The 13,342-nt window shown below is 37.4% G+C and overlaps 1 pseudogene; it reads right to left on the bottom strand.

Annotated features, from left to right (window-relative positions):
- Positions 1–566: 566 nt before the first annotated feature.
- On the bottom strand, positions 567–1,617 carry LOC124508324 (pre-mRNA-splicing regulator WTAP-like; annotated as a pseudogene).
- Between the last annotated feature and the right edge of the window lie 11,725 nt (positions 1,618–13,342).

The raw sequence follows: 13,342 nt of genomic DNA, 5'->3' as shown, positions 1-13,342 counted from the left end.
GGAACCTGAGATTGTTGCTATTGGTACTAAGCCAGCTGCTGGCGTGTCCCTGTCAGTTGCTGCTGAAAAACTAGCCTGGTGCTCAGCATGCCCTCTACTTCTTCCTCAAGTTGAATGATGAAGTCATTCAGTGCATCCTGACTGCTTTTAAGTTCCTCGCTGTTTTCTTCCGTAAAGCCAACTCTGCTTCAAGTTGTGCGACACGTCCCTGTGACAGCTGACTTCGAAGCTCTTGAAACACTTGGTTAAGCATTCAACACTTTGCCATTCACACTTTGCCTGTTTGGCTCATTCGAGTGTAGACCCAGAAGTTCAAGAGTCACAAAGTCCACATTCTTATTGGCAAAACTGATACACAGTGTCTCTAAGTCACTATGCTCATGGTTCAGAGCAATGCATGTTCCCTTTTTACAGTTTACTGGACTTTTACGTGTTCAAATCACGATTTTAAATCTCTAGGTTTTCATTCCTCCAAACTATCTGAAGACACAGTGTGCCACATAGACTTGAGACTTCGGTTTTTCTATTTGCTTCCAACAGAAATATTTCTCAAGTGTCTACATGCTCTAGAAGGGGAATTTTGGGGAGGTGGCTACTTCTTTGGAATAGTCCCATACCATCAGGACTCTGAAGCAAGGGGAGGGTAAAGAGAAAAAAGCTAAAACACAAGGTTCATCTGATAAGTTTTACATTAGTCATGATAAGCTGAAAGTGTAAGATTGTGGCTTTGTCTCGAATAGCCCAAGTCTTGCTGTGAAAGTACTTGGCTGTCCTACTATAGCTTTTTCCTAGTGGGATGGTCATTCAAGTCTTGGCTGGGGAGTATGATTTGTTTACCTAGCAGGCATAAATTTCTAGGCACTCAGTTCATTTGGGACTTGCTCCAGTTTGCCTTAAGTCTGTTCATTTTTAGGAAGAACAAGTTGATCACTGGGTCTCAGATCTTGTGGATCTCAGTTGGGCACTGCTAGGCTGTTGGATTTGCCTGAGGTACTGCATTTGGGTAGTTCACTCTTGTGTCTTTTGCTCCTTGGTTGCTAGTCACTTTACAAGGATGTCTTCCATGAGTGCAGGCTCTTACAGCTTTAGTTTTTCATCAGACTCCCTTAAGCCAGGTCCATCATTATAATTAAAATCTGGAGTGCCTGGGTGGCTCAGTGGGTTAAGCAGCCAACTCTTGACTTCAGCTCAGGTCATGAGACTGAGCCGCATGTCAGGCTCCATGCTAACAGCATACAGCCTGCTTGGGATTCTGTCTTGCTCTCTCTCTCCACCCCTCCCCTACTTGGAGGCGCTCAAAATAAATAAACATGTAAAAAAAAAAATCTGTGTACTTGCCCTCCAAAGCTTGGACAAATAGTTCATATTGTTTTCATCTTAAAATTAACTCATTTCCTACATTAACTATGAAGTCTGTTTTACTCAAACCTTTTTGGGAAGAGGTTCCTCCTTGGTCAGCTTGAATCGTCTCCAGACAGAGGCTGTGCCAGTGCCAGTCACATAAGCCAAGGCCGTGCTGCTGGCTTGCAACCCAGGCTGCCAGGCCCTGCTACCTCTGGCCTCCCAACTCCTCCTCCTGCTGCAGCCCCTGTGCTCCCGCTCCCCTTTCTGTATCATATTTATTTTTGGTGTCTCTGAAACCTTAATTTTCCCCTGAAAATTAAAAGTTCTTATTATATGTAGATGAATCCTCCTAACACTGGATGACACGAATGAAGACACTGTTAGCCCACACTTGTGAACCAGATAATACTATACCAATTAGATCAATTTTGACAAATTTTATTTGACACTATGACACAGATTTTCAGTTTATGTTAGCTAATTATATATAATAGTTGTGCATATATGCATGTATACGTATATATACACACATATATTTGCATACATATATGGTCATACTTACAATTTTATAGCTATAACTTGTGAAGTCATGGATGTTTAAGGATCGTTCTATAAAGCAGGTTATATTCAAACACAGTATTACAATTTTTAAAAGTAATGTACACAAATTCCAGAATGTCAGGATTTCCTTGACAGATTGCTGTAATAACGAAGAGATATATATGACTGCTGTTTCTATAGTAACAGGATAGAGTCAGGTAATCAAATACAGGATATATATTTTTTTAAAATTTATACCCACCCATCCCCATCCACATACATGATAAACGTTTCTTCTTTGTATATACATTATTGGTTATACCTCATAACCAATAAATTAAAAAAAAAAGTCTTGACCATATTCCTCTAATATTTCTAATAGGTTACATCTAAAATTTTTGAAATGACAGAAACTGGTTTTCTGTTGATTACTTGCTCTTGTTTGTGTTATGGTTTGATTTTCATGAAATACTGTATTATAGACATAGGATAGATAAATGTAGAGATAGAGATTTATATTTTTTTAATTTTATATGCAGATTAATTCTTACCGTTGAGAGAATTAAATTAGATCTCTCCAACTCAGATGTGAATGCATATCTATGTATATCTGGGTTCTCAACATTGCCATAATTGACACCTGAGACTAAATAATTCATTATGGGAGGTTGTCCTGTACAATGGAAAATATTTAATAGCATCCCTGGTCTCTGTCCACAAAATGCCAACACCACTCCCAGTTGAGACAAGCAATGAATGCATACATCTCAGGCAATGTGTACCAAAGATGTCTTCAGTTGTTGCCAAATGTTCCCTGGGAGACAGATTGGCCCCTGTTGTGAAAAGCTGGTCTAATGTTTTAAAAATATTCATTACCAGTCCAATACATATTAAAGATGATCAGGAATAAATTGATTCAAGCATTTGAACTATATGAAAATTAAATACAAAATTTTGATGAGTTTTCACAGACTCTTCTAATCATTCAAATCCTGGGTCTTTAAAATATTAGCTACATCAGTAAATTTCTTTCCTAAAAAAAAAAAATAAGTCATTTAATAATATGTAATAAAAAAATCACACAATATATATGTGATTTTTAAAGGAAATTTAAAAGGTGTAAGATTTTGTGCTATGTACAAGCTAATTAATTTGCTTGCCATGTTTTCATGTATGCTGGTGGATGACATGAGATTCCTAAGTCAAAGACAGACAGTTTATTGCCAATCAATAGCAGTAGCCAGATTATCTGATTTATATAAGTTCCTGAAGTCCCATTTTTTTACAGAGAGACACAAAGAGAGCCAGATGATAACTACATACGTAGGGTGGATTATATTATGGGAGAAAAACTCTGAGTCTAGAGAGTTCAAATCTCATCTAATGGGGAATTAGTATACTGTCCCTTTGTTCTAAAGGTGACAGTATATCTTTCAAGCCTGTTTGCTATGAAAATATCCTATGAAAAAAGTCTGGAAGAAAGACAGCCCATGCTTTGCCCCCAAGACATACAAAAACATGAGACCCAGGGAGAATTGTTTCTCAACAGGTCCTACATACAGGTAGATTACATCAAATATAAACTCAAATTTAATTACTGCAAAACAAATGTTGAAACACTTTGAAATAAAGAAAGACTGGCATATACTGACTTTATCACCATTATAAAAATATAAAACCTATGTAAGATGTGTAACAGCTGGCCCTAAATTTTAAAATAAAAATAACCACGCTTTTAATCGTCTTCCTGTTTTCCACTTCTAGAAAGAGTGTCCTGTGGTAATTACAGAATCATATTTGAGAACTAGCCTGCCTAGATTCAAATTTTGGGTTAGCTACTTACCAGTGATCCGACTTGAGAAGAGTTTTCTTTTTTTAACTGTTCACTCAGTTTTCTGTAAAAGAAAGATGCCAATACTTGTCACATCCGCTGTTTCTAAAATTATGAATGGTAATTCAACGTATACTGCATAGAAAATAAATTCTCAATAAATACTATTATTTTTCACTGTATGAGTGCATCCAGTTTGCAAGTCACTGGGGCAAGCATTGAAATGCCAAGATAAATAAGACACGATCCTTGTCTTTATGAAGATGATGGTTGTTAGATGAGAGAAACATTCACCAAAAGTTAGTTATGTTATCTTTGAATATGGTAAAGTTATGTAGAAAATATTATACTTTCTATTAAGGTCTTTTTATGCTATATAATTAAAGAAAATATGAGTATAATTTATAAATTAAAAAAATGTATTTTAACTTGAAAAGTGAGTTTCCCATATCTCAAATAACCATATATAAATATACAAATATACAAATAACTATATTTTGTATCATGGTGTTTGGAGGTTGAATGAAAATTAAAACGCAATAATATTATTGCTTCTTTAAAAAAATTTTTTAGTGTTTATTTTGGAGAGGGAGACAGAGAGTAAGCAGGAGAGGGACAGAGAGGGAGAGACAGACAGAATCTGAAGCAGGCTCCAGGCTCTGAGTTGTGAGCACAGAGCCCGAGGCGGGGGGCTCGAATTCACCAACCGTGAAATCGTGACATGAGCTGAAGCTGGACACTTAACCAACTGAGCTGCCCCCATTACTACTTCTTTTAAACCATTTAACATAGACATGGATATAATATTCATTCTAAAACATTGGCGATGTAGTAAAACATTGCTATATTTTAGCAGTCTAGTGAAATAAGAGATGGCTCTAACATTTATTACTATTTCCTTAAAACACTTTTAAAGTTATTTTTAAGTTTTTTAATGTTTTTTATTTATTTTTGAGAGTGACAGAGCATGGGTGGGGAGGAAGAGATGGAGAGAGGCACAGAATCCCAAGCAGGCTCCAGGCTCTGAGCTGTCAGCACAGAGCCTGATGCGGGGCTCAAACCCACAAACCGTGAGATCATGATCTGAGCCAAAGTAGATCAACTGACTGAGCCACCAGGTGCCCCTAAAGTACTTTACCTTCTACATACAATTTCTAGAAAACTAAATTTATCTCAGATTGGGCCTTAAATTTTTGTTTCTCTGAATATTTTTGTGATGTTTCTGGGTTTAATTACGGGCTATTTTTTTTTTTTTAATTTCTAACTTTTCCTTAGCATTAGTATTCCAGAATAGACAGTTAGACTCATATTCTTGATATTTTCTAATATCGCTTCAAATTTTCTTTGTCTTTGGCAATTTGGGATGCTGTTTCTTTTACTTGACTCATCCTCCACGTCCATGATTCAGTTTAGATACTAACTCAGCAAAAATTCTCTTTGATCTTCCTAATGAAAAATTTCTGTAACATGCTTCTATCTTTCACCCATTATTTTTTTTCTAACCAACATTTGCTGCACTTTATGGGCCAAGCACTCTACAATGTGCCTAAAAGAGAGATTAAATAGGATACCACTTCTTTCTCTCCATGAACATGAGGTTTAGAAGTGAATATTGATTTGTAAACTTACTATTTTCATTTCAGACAATGACTTTCTGTAGCCTGTTAGCTATGTGAACAGGAACACACAAAGGTGGGGAATAAGCTCATACTTGAAAGTACTAGGAAACAGCTAATGAATAAAATAGGAAACAAATTCTAAGGAGAAGAGGGGGGGAAAAGAGCATTTTAAAACCAGGGTATTTTTTACTGAAATCTTACGTTTGGTAGGCCTGGAATACAGGTTATGTTACAGGTGAAAAGCTGATGCAGTTCTTTGGAAACATAGATATTAGATCAGGACGGGTTCAAATATTTAAAAAACTCACACCAGGTGCTACAATTGTGTTAGACTTCATTAACTCTGACAGTAACATAGAAACCATATATGAGCTAATACTAGTTAATTAGAATGAGGATACCTCTGTTTGACGCTATACTGACTAGTGCAAGAAAAAACTGACAATTCCCCTCAAGATTTGTTTTCTCAGTTTCTCTTTATGTCCATGTTATGTCCTTCTTCCCTTTGACTTTTACCTCTTTATAGAACAGAAACAATGGGGAAACCTGAGATATTTGAGAAACCCAAAGCTTTCCATGTGGCTGGAGTGGACTGAGAAGTGGGAACAATGGAAGGTAATGAAGTCAGGGAGTTAATATGAAATTAATCATATTTTGTATCCTTCTATGGATTAAAATACATTTCCAGAAAATACATTTAAAATTTTCAATAAAACTTTTAAAATATGTGAATACGAATAGCTTTCTAACAGATGACCTCCCTGTAGTCAATACCGTGGAGGTTCCCCTCAAGAGCACACTATTTTCTCAAGGGTTGGTTATCAGTTTAGAGATTTTGTTATCACTACTATAAATGCAAATAGTATCTGTGGATTTTCAATTCATAAGGATTTCTAGGATCCACACTGGAATGAAGTATGTTTAATAAATTAGCACAAAGAACAGAAATACGAAGTTTTCATATTCAATTATTTTTGTTTGTAGTATCGTGCCAGTTAGTGATAAATTGCCCTCCCGCTCCGAAATGACCCTGTTAGATTGCTCTGTCAAAATGATACTTGCCTTTCTGCAATTTTTTTTTTTTTCCTGTTCCAGCTGGCAAGAAGTTTTGTCAGTTGAAGGGACTGAAGAGGCGTTCCAGGAAGTTTTTCTTCCCAGTTCGCTTCTGCTCACTCACAGCAGTCGACTTTTGCAAGCGTTGGCACACCTTCAGGGCCCATCCCTGGGGCTGCAGCAGGGCAACACAGAGCAGGCAGCAGCTTGCCCAAGCGCCCAGCCCCCTCCGCTTCCTAGCGGAGTCTCTCCAGCTCCGCCGGCGCTCGCTTGCAGATTCTTCTACTCCGGGCTCCTGCAGTGCACACCTGTGCGCACTCCCCAGAGCACGCAGCCCCCTCCGCCTCCTAGCAGTGTCTCTACGGCTCCGCCAGCCCTTGCTTGCAGATTCTTCTCCTCGGGGCTCTTACAGTGCGCACCTGTGCGCACTCGGCTGCAGGCGCCTTCCTCACTGCCTTCCCACACCACCGTGAGGTTTTATGGCAGAGTCCCTCAGACCCCTGAATCACACTAGGCTTCCCCAGTGCCCTCCTCCTCCAGTGCGTGGCAGCCGACAGCACCCACAAAAGGACAGCTTTCCCTGTCACCCAAGAGGGCAGAGTTTTGGCAGGTTCTACTACAGGGTTAAGGTTAGAATTAGGGGTAAGAGAAGGGTGAGATACTTCTCTACCATTCGATGAGCCACAGCTGTGACTTCTCTAACAAGGCCCGCATGTCAGCCTGGGGGGCAGGAGTCTCCTACAGGCACTGGGTCTCAGCCCTAGAGCTAGTGACTGCTGTTTCTATATTTAGAGTTCTCTACTTCTTACTAGCCAATCTCTTCTTACTCTAATCTTCTATTATTTTTTATTGTTTATTTATTTATTTTGAGAGAGAGAGAGAGAGAGAGAGCGAGAGAGAGAATCCAAAGAGGCTCCGTGCTGCCAGCACAGAGCCTGGAGCGGGGTTCCAAGGGACAGACCGTCAGATCACGACCTGAGCTGAAATCAAGAGTCCTAGGCTTAACTCACTGAGCCACCGGGGGGCCCCTAATCTGTTATAATTAAAATTATTTATATTAAATTCCCCTGTCGAAATTACTGTACGGTTTCTTTCTCCTAATTTGACATTAACTGATATAATGCAGGACAATGCAAAAATCATAGTCCACAATTCCATGTATTGATCTTACTCCGTAAGTTTAAATTTGACGGTCTCCAATATTCTAGCATCATCAGTATTATTATAACCCTTACCATTCATTTTGTAATGAATATTCAATATGAAGCTGGCACTGTTTTAGTACATTCATATATGTATCAAGTAAGTGAATCCTTACAAAAACATATAAGACAATATTATTTTCCTATATTTAATGGATGAGTTAACCGACACTAAATAGTTTAAGTATCTTGTCCAATATTGTGTAACTCAGTTAAATGGCAAAGCTGATATTCACATATGGTGTTTCTGGCTACAGAATCTATGTTACTGTCATACCCTGTTAAGGTTTTATTGCCCTCAATATATGCACATCTCTCTCAAATAAGAACACACCTGTATTAGTTGTATTAACACAGATAAATAATATGTAGAAGTATTTGGAATATTTCTACAAAAGCCAAGGAAGATGGTGAAACCTTAGCACATTGCTGTATAATTCTAATTACCATTAATTATAGGTACTGATCATATCTAAACCTGTATTAATGATAGACATTTAAGCAGACACAATAAGTAAGTTTGCCAGAGCAATAACCTGTCTTGTTGCCTTTATATTTTAATTAGATTTTCATCCAGAATTAATTACTTCAATTATTTTCTCCTTGTAAATATATGTTTATTTTCATTATTGTTATAAAATATCTGGAAAAAATCCAGTGTGTCCAAATTTCACAAGTCACATACTCAAGCTCTCTGAATAGCAAATTCTTAATGTCCGGGATTTTCCTTACTGACACTTATGACTTATTAGTATCTGACTTCTATATAGGGAAATAAATGTCATCTGCCTCATCTCATAGAATATAAGCTACTTCTGGGGAAGAGCCATGTCTGTCTAATTCTTTAAAGCTTAGCACAGAAGCAGTTTGTCTTGAATGAATGAATACATAATGAAAACTAAAATAATTCTCCCCAATTTTATTTTTCATTTAATGCCTTTAAATCTGGGATGAGCTTTTCTTGGGGAGGAAGGGAGATCTGTTCTTATACATATAAATCATTTAGACCACATTGCGCTTTTAGTCCTTCCCTCTTTACCCATGTATGTTAACATCATTCTCCCTTTTTTTAAGTTTATTTCTTTTGGGAGAGACGGGAGGGGCAGAGAGAGGAGACAGAGAATCCCAAGCAGTTTCCACACCAGCAGCAGCAGCACGGAGCCTGACACGGGGCTCGAACCCACTAACCATGGGTCATAACCTGAGCCAAAACCAAGAGCTGGATGCTTAACTGACTGAGCCACCTAGGCGCCCCAACACCATTCTCTTGAAAACAAGTTCTATCATTCTACTATTAATCCCCGCCTCTATTTGATAGGTTCTGAGCACTTTGTGCTCGGTAAGAGTTGATGATGGATTCTTTCATCTACAGTTTCTAACTAAACGAGGGAGTATAATGATGTAACACAATGCATTGCATTTTCTAGGTGTCAGTATGTGGAATTATGTGCTTCCTCTAATGATGCTATGTTGAGGAAATGGAATGTAAAGTATCATTTTGAGCCTGTAAATGTGGCATGTTGCATAATGAAAAAGAAAAAGTGGCAGTTGTTCAGAGATATGCTGGTGGAGCCTTACTGCAGAATTATAACAAAGAATACTGAGGGTGAGCTAGAGGATATTTTAAGCTCTGCTTTCATCTTTTTTATTTGTTTCTTCTCCAGTGCTATGTTTTAATTAAAAGAGTAAATTGAAACAGCCTGAATCTTTTAGCACCAATGTTCTCTAGGGATGTTACACAGCCAATTGGGTTAAGAACCAGGCATCTGCAACATAATTTTCAGCCAACTAGTCAATGACTAGCACTCTGGCCCTGGATAAATCGCATAATCCCTTTGTAACAGTTTCAATACTGGCAAAGTGTAAGGACAAGTTTGTCAGCACATAGTTCCACTCACTAGGAATAAAATGACTCTAAGGCAACACTCAGGACTAAGGGCTATTGAATTCACTCCAAACCCAGTATTACAAAGGGAAAAAGTTGACAGATCTTGATGATTTACTTCAAATCATGATACAAGGAATTCATATTTAAGAGGAAACTGAAACATTTAATCAAAAAAATAATGAACATGCAATATGTAGTTTGCACAGGAGACTTTTGCATATATGCCAAATAGATTATTCATTTCAGCAGGCCATTTCACTGCCACTTTTTCACTTTCACTTACTGATTTCTATGTAGTCAGTTAGTGAGATTAATAATTTCAGATATAAATGTGGCTTAGAATATCAAGTTGGACATTTAGATTTTGATTTAGGTGGCTATGGACTTCATAAAATTGAGGTACATACACATTGCTCTTTAATAGACTCAAGGGTCCAAAACAAACATAATTAACAATTAAAAATAAACTCTATCAAAACAAAGTGGATACTCTGATAGAAAAAAGCAACAAAGCATTCTCGCCAATTCCTTGTTCTGATGGAGTTGCACATGTAACATTCAGGCAATCAGAATTTATATTTTCAAGATAATCTGCACATAGAAATCTCTGTTTAACAAGCATATACAATAACACCTTATTTTGACTAAAGTTCTGTCACCATTCCTGAGTGAATTCTCTTAAATTGCAGATGCCTAATGTTAACACTCTGAATTGGTATTAAAACCAATGGTAGAGAACTGGAATGATCTCTACTCTTTCCTGTCCTTTCCACATACTTCAAATCATTTTTATTATTATTCATTTCTGTTTCTTAGCAAACATTGTGTGTATGTATTTGTGTTAATGAGAAATAAAATTTTGTTCCAACCACAAGACTAGATTGAGTTTAACAATCTTGAATTCTTAGAATTGCTACAAGACTAAAGAAGAAAAAAATATATAAGCAAAGGAAAACAGACATTATTAAAAAAAGAAGAAGTCGGGGCGCCTGGGTGGCGCAGTCGGTTAAGCGTCCGACTTCAGCCAGGTCACGATCTCGCGGTCCGTGAGTTCGAGCCCCGCGTCGGGCTCTGGGCTGATGGCTCAGAGCCTGGAGCCTATTTCCGATTCTGTGTCTCCCTCTCTCTCTGCCCCTCCCCCGTTCATGCTCTGTCTCTCTCTGTCCCAAAAATAAATAAACGTTGAAAAAAAAATTTAAAAAAAGAAGAAGAAAGAAGGAAATTAAGAAATTGAGAAAGAATGAAAGCAAGGGGGAAGAAAAGAGGAAGGTAGTGGAAAGGAAAGGGGGAAAATGGTATCACGATCCCTATCAAAAGGAATTTGATTTTATATTTTTAAACATTTGAATTGTTTAAGTGATTGTTTACTAATCTAGAATCATTTTCTTTGAGACAAAATGTGCTTGTGAATAAATGGATAGTTAAGGGAAAGCTCAAGTGTTGTTGCATTATAAGTCACAGGTAGCTGAGTGTGAGGTATTTTTCCTTTTTGGTGTAAATTTTTGGCTCCATCTAGTTTGACAGCATGGACCCCAGGCTTTCACCACACCAAGTCAAGCCAACTGCACACTCCCACTCTTTGTATGCTACCATCTGGAGGGCTGTTCCCATTTATCATGAACTAACTTGGGCTCATCCGTCAGATGCTATTTGATGCGACACTATGAATCGAGCTTCCTTTGCACCTGCAAATTCAGGTCAGACATCCTACTTCTGGGATTCCATAAAACCTAGTACTTCCATGCAATATCAATAACACAATATATCTTTGGTGTCTATTGTTTTTCTCTCATTCAATTGCAAGCTATGCTCTAAGGCTACAAAATATGGTTTATGATAATATATGTCTTCTATAAAACTTCCTTTATGCTGAGCACTGTCCTTTACACAGATTATAATCCTAAATTCCTTATATTTATTTAATTCTCAAAATGATCCTGGAAGATAGGTGGTATTACCTTCTGTTCATCATTAGAGAGAGAGAACCAAATAGAGATTAAAGAAGTTTTCCAGGGCGTGTAGTAGGTGATTAAATCAGGGTTCTCACATAGAAAAACTAGTAACAAGACTTTCATCTAATATTTTTTCCCACTATTTTAGCCCTGAGTTATAATCTGGAACATAATATGCACTCAGCAGATAGTGCTTAAAAAATGATTGTTCTACTATTTGCACAACTACATAGAAAATAAATCTACTATTTTCAGGTATTTTAATTTTATTGCCAAAATCCTTATACTGACTCTATTTGCTCTACTGGCATTTTGCTATCACAAATGAGCAATGAATTATTCCCCCCTTAAATAAATATCTAAGAGGTTTCTGTTCTGTTTATCTTGCTAGTTATTTAAACTAGAGGACAAGCAAAAGAATATCAAAACAGCCTTTTATATAGAGTTTTCTGTAGAATTGTGTATCTGGTGGTTTCCTCTGAAAAAGAAATAAAGTTACAACATGTTTAAAGTCCATTCATCCATCTACTAGTGCATAAATCCATTATAAAAATATTAGCTGAATTCCTACTATAAGCCATACACTGTGTTAGACCTTGGAGTTATGATGGTGAGTTGTAAAGCATAGTCTTTCCCTCATGAAACTTGGTGGATGAGTGATACAAATAAGCATAAACAAAATAAGATATGCATGTGATTCCAAACCCTGACAATGCTTTGAAGGGGAAATACACAGAACTGACAAAGCATATAAGCAGGGATCCTACCTCAGATTGTGAGACCAGGGAAGGTCCTAAGTCAGGAAGAAGCAAGAGTAACTGACCAGTCTGGAAATGAACTTGGAGAGAAAACTGGAATCACATGACTAATAATAAAATTATTAGTTTTATTTTTATAGATGAGGAAACTGAAGCTAGGGTGATATGTAGCTTGCCAAATGAAAATTTAGGTAGCAGGCAATTTTGTCTGTCTTAAAGCATCACAGCCAGATGTTTTGCCAGTTAAAATAGAAGACAGGAGTTACTTGAGTGTTGTCTAGGAGGTAAGACATGCCACAGAGGTAGATTGATTTGGGGAAGGTCAGAGTGGTGAAGGTAGAGATGATGCTCAGGTTTATTACTTGTGAACTAGATGTAAATGGTCCTGCTCATTATGATGAGGAAGAGAAAGTAATTGTACAGAGAAGATCAAATTTTCAGCTTTGGATATAGTGTTTTTAGATGATTTGGGGATGTTGAAGATGCCATACCAGTGATTCAGATGTAAGATCTGTGACAGAGGAGGTACTAAGTATTTGGGGGTCCTAAATACTGACAGCAGTTATTGCCAAAGGCAGAGGCATTACCCCCTTGAAGACAACAGTATCCACATAAATGTAGCAGGGCCTACATTTTTAGAAGCTCCAGGATAAAAGGTAGATCTGTAAATTCTAAAAGAAGCCTGAGGGAAAGTGGCTATACTTGTAAGGAAAGCTTGGGGAATTATGGATGGAGAGTGTTTCAATCCGGACAAATTATCAAATGTGTGGAATGATGATACAAAGTTACATAAAAAAATCTTTAAATTTCAATTAATAGAGGTAATTGCTGACCTTAATGATAGCCCATTCAGTGTACGGATAGAAATAGAGGCAAAGTAAACTGAGAAGTGTCAGATGAGAAAACTGAACCAGAATTTGGGGATCATTTAGGCTGTTAAGAGAATAACCAGAATAGCAGGAAGATAGGGAGTGAATTTGAAGGAGTATGTTTGACATTTTTTTTTTTTAACAAACAAAAATGACTTGTGTGGGAAATCAAATAGCTATGTCCTGGGTTAGGAGATTATAGAGAACACATTGCAAAGCAGAATACTGCTTTCTGGCCTGGCTGAAAACAGCGGGGCACGCTTCATTTATCTAGTTAATGTATATT

Source organism: Lynx rufus, unplaced genomic scaffold, assembly GCF_022079265.1.
Source record: "Lynx rufus isolate CCGP_SWC_20201006 ecotype Redwood Valley unplaced genomic scaffold, mLynRuf1.p SCAF_13, whole genome shotgun sequence".
Lineage (NCBI taxonomy): Eukaryota > Metazoa > Chordata > Mammalia > Carnivora > Felidae > Lynx > Lynx rufus.
Note: the sequence above shows the minus strand (reverse complement) of the source record. Positions and strands in the feature narration are given on the sequence as shown.